The sequence below is a fragment of the Anolis sagrei genome, chromosome 6 (assembly GCF_037176765.1).
Source record: "Anolis sagrei isolate rAnoSag1 chromosome 6, rAnoSag1.mat, whole genome shotgun sequence".
Classification (NCBI taxonomy): Eukaryota; Metazoa; Chordata; class Lepidosauria; order Squamata; family Dactyloidae; genus Anolis; species Anolis sagrei.
The window spans coordinates 77,379,739-77,391,913 of record NC_090026.1 but is presented as its reverse complement, the minus strand read 5'-3'; the positions used below and the strand labels follow the sequence as shown (position 1 = coordinate 77,391,913).

General features: G+C 37.8%; 1 protein-coding gene across 3 annotated transcripts in view; it reads left to right on the top strand.

Moving 5' to 3' along the window:
- ZDHHC3 (zinc finger DHHC-type palmitoyltransferase 3) overlaps positions 1-12,175 on the top strand; it is a 41,633-nt gene that overhangs the window by 1,961 nt on the left and 27,497 nt on the right. Inside the window, exon 2 of one of the 3 annotated variants that reach the window (XM_060781776.2) lies at positions 6,283-6,360. The exons of the other annotated variants lie outside the window; for them this stretch is intronic. The gene's annotated coding sequence lies outside the window, so the exon portion shown is untranslated. The remainder of the gene's footprint in view (positions 1-6,282; positions 6,361-12,175) is intronic. 3 annotated transcript variants of the gene reach the window in all.

Genomic DNA, 12,175 nt, shown 5'->3' with positions numbered 1-12,175 from the left:
CAGGACTCCCCTGACCAACAGAAAATACTACAAGAGTTTGGTGGGCATTGACCTTGATTTTGGAGTTGTAGTTCATCAACATCCAGAGAGTACTGTGGAGTCAAACAATGATGGATCTGGACCAAATTTGGCACGAATACTCAATATGCCTAAATATAGACACAGATGGAGTTTGGGGGAAATAGACCTTGACATTTGGGAGTTGTAGTTACTGAGATTTATAGTTCACCTACAATCAAGGAGCATTCTGAACTCCACCAACGACAGAATTGGGGCAAACTTCCCACACAGAACCCTCATGACCAACAGAAAATACTGTGTTTTCTGGTGATCTTCGGCGACCCTTATGACACCCCCCTCCGGAGTCTTGCCTTCCCAGGTTGAGAAATGCTGCCTTAAGGCCATCTATTCCAACTCCCTTCACCAGGGCAAGAAAACATAATCATAGCCTTCCTGACAAAGGGCCATCCAGCCATTCACACACGCACACACACACACACACATGTATATGACAGATGCAGCATCATAGATTTGAAAGGGACCCCTAAAGAAGGACAATGATATGTTGCATGTTCCAGAGTAGGCAAACCAGACAATCTCCACATCAACACTGGCAAAGAAACGGCAAGAAATTCTGTTTACCCACAAGCAGAACGACACTACATATGTTAGAAACCAACACTTTCACATTACTTTATTTTCCAGATCACCAGACTGGGCCACAGCAACACATGGCAGGGGACCGCTAGTGTATATTTATATATACAAACATACATACACTAGCTGCTGTGGCCAACCTTCCCTTCCTCTTTCTCTCCTTCCTTCCCTCTTTTTCTTCCCCTTCTTCTTTCTTCCTTCTCTACTATTTTCTTTCCTCCCTTCCTTTTGCTCTTTGGTTCCATCCTTCCTCTTCTCTTTCCTTCCTTCCCTCCATCTCTCTTTTGTTCCTTCACTGTGGACTTAGACAGCTAACCCAGTTCAAAACAGATATTGTGGGATTGTCTTCCTTGATATTCCAGGTTATATGGCTGTGTGGAAGGGCTCGTAGAATATCAAGGCAGATAATACACAATATCTGTTTTGAACTGGCTTATCTGAGTCCACACTGCCACATAATCGAGTTCAATGTGGATTTTATACAGCTGTGTGGAAGAGTCCATATTCTTCTCTTTCATGGAGGCCACGTTCTTTGGAAGCTTGTTTAGATCAAATCACTGGCCATTTAGTCTTCTTCCATGTGAATAACTTTTTGAATTATATGTCACGGGGGGGGGGGGCAGGCATCAGGATTTTAGAGATGCTTTGGTGGGGCTTTGGAGACGAACTTGCTGACCAGAAGGTCAGCAGTTCGAATCCGCAGGATGGGGTGAGCTCTCATTGTTAGTCCCAGCGTCTGTCAACCTAGCAGTTTGAAAACATACAAATGTGAGTAGATCAATAGGTACCACTTTGGCAGGAAGGTAACGGCACCCTATGCAGTCATACCAGCCACATGACCTAGGAGGTATCTTCGGACAGTGCCGGCTCTTCGGCTTAGAAATGGAGTTGAGTATCACCCCCCAGAGTTGGACTTAACTAGACTTAATGTCAAGGGGAAACCTTTATCTTTACCTTTAGGTGGAGCATGGCCAGAGAAAAGGTTGGGAAGGTAGATGAAATGGGTGCTTTTGGGCATGTCACTGAGCCAAGTGTGGACACTTAATATTTAAGGTGTATTTATCATTCCTTTTGACTGGTTTAACTCGCAGATTCTCTCAGGGCCCTTCCACACAGCCATATAACTCAGAATATCAAAGCAGAATAACTCACAATATCTGCTTTGAACTGAGGTATCTGTGTCCACATTGCCATATATCCCAGTTCAAAGGAGAAAATGTGGGATTTTATTTAGCTGTGTGAAAGGGGTCTCTGTCACATGTCAAAGGCAGGGATCCATCATGGCATAGGAGCAGTTGGCACAGGTTTTTATTTTATTTATTTATTTACAGTATTTCTATACTGCTTTTCTCACCCCTAGGAAGGGAGGGAGGGTTGAGTGTCCCTCCGAAAGGCTTGGGACCAAAAGTGTATCCTTGTAATGTGACAGCTTAGGAAGCAGACATGGTCATGTTGTCCATATGATCTAATCCAGAGCCTTCAAAAACATTTCATGTTGGTGACACCATTTTTAAATGTGCCTTATTTCGAGAGACAGCAATTCAGTTTTACTAGCAAACCAGAAGTTAAATCAACCCCTTGTAAGAGATATGGATACATACATGAATTGTTATAATGAAATCCATGGAGACACAATCTTTATCAAGATTTCATTTCTATGTTTCATTTCTATGTTTTAAAACGTAATTTATAAGATAATAGCATGCATTTCCAAGCATTTTATCATTTCTTGTTAGGTTTGCGCGATACACCTACACACTGCACCTGACAAAGTAATGTGTCGCAACACATCGTTTGGAAACCTTTGCCCTAGTGTCTTGATAGCATTTTATGCCTGACATGTGAAGATACATGCAAATGCCCTGTTCTCAGTTACTCTCCACACACCCAGAAATGTCAAGTGCCAGTGTCTTCATGCAGCAGAGCCAAACTGCCAGCCTTTTCTCCATACAATCTAGGAGTATAGCATTTTCTGTATTACAACTTATCACTCTACTTCCAAGCTAAAGATAAAAGTTTTCCAAAATATATGTTAACTGAACAGAGTTTGTAGTACCGGAGATACAAGCTTCAAGTGGTCAAGACCAAGGCACGACTTTTGGGTACCACTTTGAATCCCCTTTGATGAGATAAAGCGGAGTATAAATAAATAAATAATGCTGTCAACACCTTGTTCATTTTCATTATAATTTGTTGTATGCTTTCATGTTGACTCCTCCTTATAGTGACTCTTTCATAGGGTATTCTTGGCAAGATATATTCAGAATAGTTTTGGTAGTGTCTTCATCTAAGGCTGTGATTTTCCCAGTGATTTTCTATGTCTGAGCAGGGATTTGAAATCAAGTGTTTTGAGTCCTGTTTCAACATTGAAACTAGTGTACAACACTGGCTTTTTCATTATCACAGTGATTCTCAAACTGTAGGTTATGGACCATTGAGACTTTTGACCCATGGCAAGGTTTGTAATTAGTTGTGCACTTCATTTTTTTAAACAATAGAAATTAATACCATTTTGATCCAGGCTGGATTATTGATCAGGATAACTAGACCCTTGCCATCCCCTGTCATAAACAGCATTGGTGCTGTTTATTATTGATATTGTTGCTGTTAGTAGTAATACCCCAAATATTCCCTCAGGACCATGACCCAAGGCAACTCACAACCTTAAAAACCATAAAGTTTAAAAACCCACAAAATATAAATATTAAAATAGAATTAAATGTTGCAATTACTAAAACAATTCAGTTAAAATCTCAGTAAGATGAATAAGTAAAAACAGTTCAGAACACTGTGTAGCCCTTGCCTGTTCTTAAAACTTTGCTTTGATAGCCTGCCTGAATAAAAATATTTCAGCTTGCCACAAGAAGGAAAATAAGCACACACTTTTCCCAGGTAAAGAGCATCTTCTTAATGGCCTTAGGGTTTATCACTTTTCACAATATGGTGATAATTTGATGCTTCTGAAGGAAAACAATAGTATATGCAGGTGTACGTTAGGTAGGTGCCAATTGACCAATGAAGAAAATATTAAAGAGCACACTACTACTAGAGCGTGAACTTCGGGGTACTCCCAAATTAATTCAAGCAGTGCAGCGCAGTGTATAAGGTATTAGTACTGGACTTGGAAAACTCTGAATCAAATACTTGCTTAAATTAAAGTTTCTGAATGATTCTGCATCAATTGCTCTATTTCGACTGAACTTACATGGAATAGTTATGAGCTTGCCCTGAAATTCTGTTCAGATTTTGCATTTGGGTGTGGAACTAAGGCTACACTTCCTGGAGAAGGAACTGCATGGTATTTTGAGATAAGCACTAAGGGAAACAGAGATTTCACAAGGCAAGAACTATGGCCTGGACACATCCCTATCACATAGTCCTGTATTTAACTGTGGAATATTGTCATAAACTGGCCTTAATACTAAGCCAAGAAGTTGCTCTGACGTGTTGAAGGGCCAGATCTGATTTTAATATTGCCACAGTTAATATCTGCTAGTGTTAATTGCAGAAGCATAAGGTAAAACTACATATTCTGATTAATAATAATCTGTACTGTATTGTTCTGGCATCTATATACTTTGGTAATAAACACAACTGAATCTGATAAGAACTGCTATATGTTGCTTCTTTCTTTCATTCTTAAATTGATAGTGATTGATATTATTAGAAATTCTTCAGTTATAGCAACAAATAGTGCTTTTCAATGGAACACATCTTTTTTCCTAATGCTAAGGAGGCACTGCACTCAGTTTTTGATGTCTAAATTGACAATTTACCATTAACCCATATCTTTGAAAAATTCAGGAGTTTGTCACTGATCTTCAGTTTTTTTTCACCTGGGTTCAAAACTGGCCCAATGCATTTTGCTGTCTGACCCAAGCAGTAAGTGCTGCCCCTCCTTTCCCCAAATCAAAGTGTTCTGTACTTCTTCACCAGTCAGTTTACTTTGACACTTGAAGAGGCAAATGCCTCCTCAGTCTCAATATGCCTACTACTTGGAACAAGTCTTGACAGTTTTGCACATATCGACACTTTTGAATTATTTTCTTGAGTATTCCTCAACAGGAGTGGGCAACAAAGCAACAAAATCTACAGAATTAAAGCAATTTAGTAGCACTTCAACTATCATGACACAATTTCAGAATAATAGCAAACTTTTAAGAGGTGAACATTCTTTTTCCCTTGAGGGGGAAAAAAGCAATGTTCATAATTGCAATGTTTTTTTATACTCTGTTTTTTATGCTGACTCAGGACAAACCAAAGTTACAAAATTTAAGATTTCCCATGCTTAGGTGAGAGTGAATAACTGCATAACTGAGAACGCAAATTTGTTCATTTGTTTATTATTTAACTGACATGTTCATTATCTAAAAGCCACTGTGATTGCAGTCCTATATATATTATCTGGAAGGAAGCCCCACAGAATTTGACAAAGTTTACTCTTCAGTAAACATGTATAGGATTGCATTTTTCTCTGTCTTTGAACTTGTTTGCAACACAAATAATCTACTTGTAATTAAGTTTATTCAGTTCCTGTGTTGTCACAAATTCACCTTGTTAACACCACAGCTATTGCACTAAAATTGTATTGCTCTCCACACACCAAATTGTAATCGGCAGTTGTTTTAGCAATTTACTATTCTGAAAATCTTTGACGCACTCCTTTATTCAACTTATACTTATGGAATGATCCCTTGTGACTCTTACTTTTCTTACAGAATTTTGAATATTGGTTTGCTTGCCTAGGAAATTAATTCAATAGTCCTATGATTGTAATCCAATTTCTTGGAAACTGTGCCTTTTCAGTCTGTGGAATCTTCCAGTCTTTTGCTTTCCATGTTTACTGATAGAATTTACTAAGAATTTGAATGGATTCTGTTTTGTTACTTTTTATTTATTATTGATCATGCAGTGTGTTTCCCTTGTGTTGATAGAACATCTGCACTCTTGGCTTAAATTTCTCTTTGATTTCTTGGATCTTGTGGAAGTGGTCTCTTATTCTACCTTTTTGTTGTCTTCTGTTTCTCTGCATTGAATATTATATCAGTTCTTGTACCTTCACACAAATTAACAGTTGTATTCATGGTTTGGACACAATTTCTTCCCATTTTTATTTGTACTTCTCATCCGTCCTTCGTTTGAACAGTTTCATCTATTATTCAGTTTCATCTAGCACTCACACCAGAAGTGACTTGCAGTTTCTCAAGTCGCTTCTGACATTGAAAAAAAATCTATCAATGCAGATAGTACCTTTTTGTATTCTTTTCTCACAGTGTCCTTTCACATATCTGTTAGACTCCACTAAAAAAGTATCTCAATTTTGTGCCTTTCATAGATGCAGAAAGGAATAATGGTCCGTAACACTGAGAAAGTGAAGTATACCATCTGCATAATCTGTCCCACTGTAACCTGATCACACATGAATTACCACACATTAGCATTTGAAAGCATTTTGCTGACTGCTGTGAATTGAGATATGATATTGTATCATCATCTCGTTTTGCTGAACTGGTGGTTCCAAAAGGCTTTTTAATTAATTGGTTTGTTTTGATCCAGTGTTAAGTGATCTTCCAAGTCTTGCAAATATCCTGATCCATGTAAATCTGAAATTTACTTTTTGATCAGAAAAAAGAAGCTAAAGACTTTCCATGGAAAATGGTTACTCAAAACATCATCAACAAACTTTGCGGTGATCTTTCATATGTAAGTGAACTCTTTAAATAACTTAGATAGACATTTTGACTGAGTATCATACCTATAGGTTGGATTGCGAGTCATAAAAAGCATTTTGTGTTCCATATTCTTATTCCCTGGTGCATCAGTTGATAATGCCTAAACACCATGTGATACATTATTTACCAATGTTCTTCAGTTCTTTGCACCCATGCTTTGCCACTTGAGATAGTGTGTATCATGATAATATATAGAATAGATGGAAGAGTGTCAGATGCCCAAGTTCAAATATCCCTGCAGTCATAAAAACTCACTGTGTGATCTTGAAGAAGGAATTGCATAGGGATAAGTTGGTATGTTGCTGAAGAAGGGATGGAACTCCCTCCTGGTTTGGACTCACATGCAAGACAATTACAGTGGGGGTACATTTTAAAAAGATTTCAAGCAGCTTATGTTTTCCAGTATGGTTTGGTCTGTCCAGAAATCCAACCTGCAAAGAGGCCGGTAGTAGTAGCCTTAATGCACCAACGAACTTTGAAATGGTCCCAAATTGCACAAATACTTTATGTTGCTTATATGTGCTACATCCCCTCATCATCACCTTCTGATTTAATATTAATGTGTCATACTGGCAGGGGTTGTATCTTTCAGACAGACAATCTCTCAGACTTTTTTTATTCAGTAGCTGACTTTGTTTTATTCAGTACCTGATTTTATGTATGCATTTAAATGAAGCACTTTCATAGAATAGTTACTATATGCTGTTCCAGCATAGATTTTCATTAGAAGATTTTAGTATCTTGGAGCTTGAGTGTGAATTATAGGTTATCCTTCCCAAAGTATATATTTCCCCATTTGACTGTCAGTTGTTCTTATGATTAGTTCTTCTGTATTCAGGGAATGTTTTTGTGCTTCCATTATAATTAATTTCACTCTGTTAAAAGCAATTTCCAGTTTTAGCCTGTAGTACTGTAGTTTGTAATTTGTTGTTGCGTGCTTTCAAGTCATTTCTGGCTTATGGTGACACTAAGTTGAACCTATCACAGGGTTTTGTTGCCAAAAAAAAATTAGAAAGAAACATAGATAAACTGTTATTCCTTGCCACCACCGCAGCGAGGATATGCTACGCAAAATTATGGAGAAGGAAAGAGACTCCTACGATAGAAGATTGGAAGAAAAAAATGCTGGAAGTAAGAAACATGGATAGACTAAGTCATCTTCTACAAAGGAGCAAGGGGATAGAGGAGACAGAGACTGACTGGGCAAATTTTGACGAGTATCTAAAATAACAAAACAAAATAAAAGGAAAATATTAAGAAACAAACGTAATAGATAAGATAACGAAGACAAAAGAAAAAGGGCCAAAGAAGACTCTCCACAAGGAGAAACAACCCAAAGGAAACAAAAAGAAGACTACAACAAAGAAAGAAAAGGAGAAGACCACCCTCGAAGACTCTTGGAAGCCAACTCGAAGCACCTCACAAATCTCTCTTAAGACTGAATCTCTCTTCTTTTAATCTTATCCCTCACTACCCCGATACCCTTTACCCTTCACGCCCATCCCCCTTCATATAATGCACAATTCTACCCCCCCTCCCTAAAACCCTTCTACCTACCCTAACTTTCCTCCCCATATTTCCTTTTCAAACCTGCTTTTAATTTATGTATATTATGAAAATTCAATAAAGATTTATATTTTAAAAAAAAAAAGAAAGTGTGAGATGTCCAAGGCCATGGCTGAACAGCGATTCAAACTTTGGTGTCTATAGACTCATAGTCTATAGTCCAATGCTCAAACAACTGTACTCCACTGGTTGTCTAGGTCATATATTTGTAGTCCAGTGAATGCATCACGCTGTAGTTTGTGCATATTTGTGTCATAATAAACTAGTATGTTTCTGACACACTATAGTGCTATCTTTTGTAGAACCAGGACTTCACATTGTTCCCGTGTAAGCCCCCGTGTAAGCCCCCCCCCCCTGAGTCCCTTCGGGAAGATGGAGGCGTGGGACAAAAATAAAGTTATTATTATTGGGTTGTTGTAGGTTTTTTTGGACTGTATGACCATGTTCTAGAGCAGTGGTTCTCAACCTGTGGGTCCCCAGGTGTTTTGGCCTATAACTCCCAGAAATCCCAGCCAGTTTACCAACTGTTCCCCCCAATCCTGATTGCCCTCCAGATAGATTGGGCTGCCACTTTCCCTAGTCATCATGGTTGTTGGTGGTTAGGAAAAAAATTAAGTTTGAAGAGCAACACATTTGGATGAGAGTGGATTAAGGACACCCCACCTGGATTAATAGCAAGAGATAATAATTATATCCTATAACTGAGAAGGCGTTACTTGAAGAGCAGGATTTATGTGTTAACGCACACAAAAGGCTGAAGATAAATGAGTCATTCATAGGGTGTTTCAGAAGATTTACTTTTTTTTTATAGTTCCGGTGTGTTAGAAATAACAGGTCACGAATAGACCTTAATGCCAGTCCTATAAATCTGATATCTGTACATATGCCTGCATTATTGTTTTGATGAGCCTGAAATACCTGGACCCATAATGTTGTCAGTGCAGTAAACCATTGCATTACGTTACATTCTATGCTGAAAGGAAATTATTTGAGTGCTAATCTTTAAGAAAACGGTTTCTCTTTCTTAATGCTATTGTAATACTTGCCTTTCCCTCCAAAGTTTGAAAGCAATGAGAAGAAATTAGGGCTTGCACAATGGAAAACAGTTTGCCATAGAATTGTCGAAGGCAATTCACGGCTGGAATCACTGGAGTGTTGTGTGGTTTCTGGACTGTTTGGTCGTGCTCTTAGCAGCATTTCGCCTGCATCTCGCCTGCATCTGTGACTAGCATCTTTAGAGGATTCTCTGAAGATGCCAGTCACAGATGCAGGCGAAACATCAGGAGAAAATGCTGCTAGAACATGGCCATACAGCCTGAAAACCACACAACACTCCAGTTTGCCATTGCTTCTTAAATTATAATAATATTTCCTTCAGTCAATCTGTGTAGCAGAAATCTCTAAACTTGGGAATTAGATATAAGAAAGTCCAAGCATTTCTATTTTCCACATTGTTTCCTAGAGGATTTAACACGGGTTCAAAAACCTCAGAAGTACAGTATATATGATTTCATTCAAACTTTGACCCAAATTACTTGGAATTATTTTGAGAAGTGATTGACAAAAGATTTTTAAACACTAGAGCTGGCTCTAAACCAATATATGCTACAAAGATAACTAGATATGTTTAAATAGGAGAAGGGTAGAAAATATTATTCAGGATCTTTTTCTTATACATTAGGAAACAGTCTGTCAAATAGATGATTATAAAAGTCTGTTCTGAATCTGTTTCCAGACATGAATTATGATGGCACTCTATATTTTTGTTAATTTAAGTGCTGTCTTGCACACTGAGCCAATTTTAATAACTTGTTTAATTTGCTTCTTGTATATATTTTGGAGGAACTGATCCAGAGTGTCTGGGCTTAATACAGCTTTCAAAAGCACGAGCATCTTGAAGGTAGAAAATTATATTTGCTTTCTTTACTTTTATTTGATCATTTAAGCCTGAACCTCAGAATTCTGCAGAATTAATCCCCTTCCTTCCCTTTTCTATCTAATTTCATAAGACATTCCTCCCAGTAAAATCCCAAATTTGAATGTCGAGAGTTTAAGGACTCTTTTTCTGTAATAGCAAGTTAATTCATTAAGGTATTTTAGATCCCTGTAAGACTATTTTTACTATTGACATATTATGGACTTCTAATGAAAGCATGACAGGAATCATAGTGGAGAGTAGAAATAGTGAGTCTGTTACTCATATTCATCCAATTGTCTTTTGCCAAATTCTGAATCAGCTGCTGAAACTACAGAAGCAAAAGAAAATTAGATGTGGATGAGTGGGGAAGCTCAGATTTGTGTCATAGACTGCTTAAATCAGTCTTTCCCAACTCTCTCTTGGCTTCTGGTTACTTCTTACACCTAGAAGAGGAATGTTTCGTAATCCATAATGGGAGGAGTACTTGCCAATAATAAAAAGGCTCTCATTTGCAGCAAATCACCACTGCTTCTCTGAATTTAAGTAAACAGATGATTTTGCTGTTTTCATCATTTGTGGCCTGCTTATAAGGCTTTCTAATTTTGAGGTGCAAGACCAATTTTCTGCGTATAATACTACATCTAGAAGTGCATCTAATATTTCTACTGAAGTGGATTTGCTTGTGGATTTGCTTGAGAGCATTGTTTGTAGCAGGTTTGAACCCACATGAGTTAGGCTAAGTGTCTCTTCTAAGTTATTAGCCCTCATTTCCTCATTTGCACTTTGGTAGACTTCCATAGATTATGCCATAAAGGAATGCTTTGTGTATGGAACACTTCAAACATTTATTGTACTGTTTCTTTGCTTTTGAATTCCCGAATTATGCCTCTGGATTTCCTACAGTTAAATATGTGTATTCTTGTTCATGACATCTATATCTACATTTGTTCTTTTCTGAGTAGGATCAGGTGACCATGCAGTTGATGCTTTCCTACCTTTAGTTTTAGAATTCCGGTTGCAGGATGAATTTCTTCCATGTCTATTTGGAGTCATTTCCAGATGCTGTTGTTCAGTTATGCTTGTACTTGATAAATATTTTAATGAATCAGTGACTTCAAGGTTATGAGCAGCTTTTGGCAGCTATCCCCATATCTCACATGCCCAGTGATCATTCTCAGTCACTGTGAAATCATCATTTCAGATTTTCCTCTGATGCACAATAATGTTACTGACTGCATGAAAGGCAGGTGAAATGAATCACTACCCCCTCCAGCTTTTTCTTCTCCTGCCAGTGGGAATTGATTTCCTAAAGCAAGTAATTGTATATTTTCACCTTCATGAACAGGACATTTCACTATTTTAGTAAATTGCAATTTACATTTGCACAGACAGAGTTTCAGGTTACATTTTTCTTCCAATGCCTCTCCCAACAGGAGAGGGATTGTTTTGCATCTGGATGCCTGGTCCAGCATCTCTGCATTGTACAGTGGGCTTTTGGTGTCCACTGTGATTTGCTTCCATGACTCCCTTGAAGACGAAGTCCCATTATATAAAATTGTGTCATGAAGTGGGATGTCTTATTTAAAAGGGCACCCCCAGAACATTTTCAAGTCATGGATGATGGAATCCATGGATGCAGAATCTGTGGATTTAAATGAATTGACCACAAAATGACATCACAATTTTTGTCCTAATATATTTCAGTTGGTGGGATCCACAATGTGTTCCCAACAGCAAAATGCAGCATTTTGGATCAGTTTTAGTCCCAGGTGTGTAATTTCTTTGAATAAACAAGAAGAAATTTATATGTGGCAGATGGAGAAAATGTGGATACATTCTTTGTGACTTTTCAAATGACCAGTGTTGGAAAAGGCCTACCTTATAAGTCTGATGAAGTCTGCAACAAAATGTGACCCGATCCTACCTGGTTAGATGAAAGCTAATGCAATCTCCATTATTTTCAATAACTGTCTTGGCTTTTGTGATTGTTTAATTTCAAAATACCACTGAAATGTTTACTGTGTGCCTGGGTACAAGCACTCTTTTCAATGGAGACTGTCTCGACCCTTGTTCCAAAGATCAAAGTACTAAGAGTATTAGTTCTGCCAAGGCTCCTATTACCTTTTTAAAAAACATCAGTACTGGCAGTGACTGTTCTAGATTGAGGCTTTGTTTGATTTATTTATTAAACTGTACAGTATTTAAAAATCAAACACAGCTTTAGTTAAAACATTTAAGCTGAAATAGTCATGTCCATATAAGACAAACCAGAACTACTGAAAAGATCAATTTCCAGAAAATT